The 1,735-nt window shown below is 40.3% G+C and overlaps 1 pseudogene; it reads left to right on the top strand.

The window, feature by feature from the left end:
- The first annotated feature begins 860 nt into the window (after nt 1–860).
- Nucleotides 861–1,460, top strand: LOC114497148 (annotated as a pseudogene).
- Nucleotides 1,461–1,735: the final 275 nt, after the last annotated feature.

The following is a 1,735-nucleotide window of genomic DNA, read 5'->3' as shown; positions in this document are numbered from 1 at the left end:
ACCTCCACTCATCCCCCACCCCCTTCCCTCCTGCTGTCACCACACTGTTGTTCATGTCCATGAGTAATGCATATTTGTCCTTCAGCTAATGCCTTCACCTTTTTTCATCTGGTCCTTGCCTCCCCTCTCCCCTTTGACAGCTGTTTCTCCATTCCGCACATCTATGCCTCTGTTTTTGTAAGGTCTACAGTGACATCTCTCTTTTCATTTCTGAATTTTCTGACTTGCAGTATCCTCTCTCTTTTTAAAAGTTTATTAACAGATTTATAAATTACATTGTTCTTTTCAATGGAAACAAGTTTGAATTTCATTGATTTTTTCTCTGATGGTTTTCTGTTCACAATGTTATTTATTTCTCCTGTTATTTTATTTTATTTTTTAAATCCTAACTTGAGGATATATTTATTGATTTTAGAATGACAGGAAAAGAGAGAGGGAAGGAGGAGGGAAGGAGGAAGGGAGGGAAGCAGGGAGAGAGAAATATTGATGTGAGAGAGAAACATTGACCAGCTGCCTCCTGGATGCACCTTGCCCAGGGATAAAACCTACAACCTAGGTATGTGACCTGACTGGGAATCCAACCCCACAACCTTCTGTTGTGTGGGAAAACACTTTAGCAAACTGAGCCACCTGGCTCTCATTCTTTCTTCTTTTTTAATGGATTCAATGCTATAAATTTTCCTGCACATACTGCTTTAGCTTTATTCTCCAAATTTGATATGTAGTATATTCAATTTTTAAGTCAAAAATATTTTCAAATTTCCCTTGTGATTTCTTTGACCGATGGATTATGTAGAAGTATGCTATCTGGTCTGAGCCCCCGCTGGAATTGTGCAGGTCCTACTTGGGCAGCTGCAGACATGTGCAGGATGCCCTCAAAGAAGGAAACCCCATTTGCCAAGGCCACATTGTGGACAGCGAGAAGAGCAAACCTGGTTCTGCTCAGGCTGTTCTTGAACAGTGGTTGAGTGAATGGGGACTGCAGGAACAGTTATGGCATCATGCTACTCATGGTCACCTCCTATGCTTGTCACATAGATGGTATGATGGAACTCATTCTCCAGGGAACAGATATCAATCTCCAGTCATGTAAAACTGCCTTGTTCTTTGCTTCCCAGCAAGGCTATAATGACATCGTGAGATTTCTCTTTGAATTTGGAGCATCCACTAAAGTTAGGACCAAAGACAGATTTGCTGCCCTATTAGTCACAAGTCAGTATGGGCACATGCAGGTGGTTGGTACCTTGCTGAAGCATGGAGCCAGCATCCATGAGCAGATTTATGATGGAACCACTGCACTGTCCCTAATTTCTCAAGGTGGTAACTTGGGAATTACTCAATTATTGTCGTTTTCTCTGGATTTTGCCTCAGATGGGCCACAGAAAGATGATGAGGGTGATGCTGTCTGCATGGAGCAACATCATGATGCTGCTCGATATAATGGTAAGCAGCATCACTGAAAGCAGCCATCAAAGTGACCCAGGGAGGTGAGTGGAGACCCAAATATAGGAGCTTTAAACATAAATCTCTTAGAAGAAAACATAGGAGCAAATAGTCATAATCTTGGGTTTTGACACTAAAAGCACCAATAACAAAACATACATAAATTTGATTTCATAAAATTTTAAAACTTTTGTATACTCTCTTAATAGGTCACAATAAAAAATAGAAAACACAACCTCTAGAATAGGAGAAACTATTTACAAATCATTTGTGTAATAAGAATCTAGTATCC

This window comes from Phyllostomus discolor, chromosome 5 (assembly GCF_004126475.2).
Source record: "Phyllostomus discolor isolate MPI-MPIP mPhyDis1 chromosome 5, mPhyDis1.pri.v3, whole genome shotgun sequence".
NCBI classification, from domain to species: Eukaryota; Metazoa; Chordata; class Mammalia; order Chiroptera; family Phyllostomidae; genus Phyllostomus; species Phyllostomus discolor.
The sequence above is the reverse complement of the archived record's forward strand: the minus strand, read 5'-3'. Positions and strand labels throughout refer to the sequence as shown.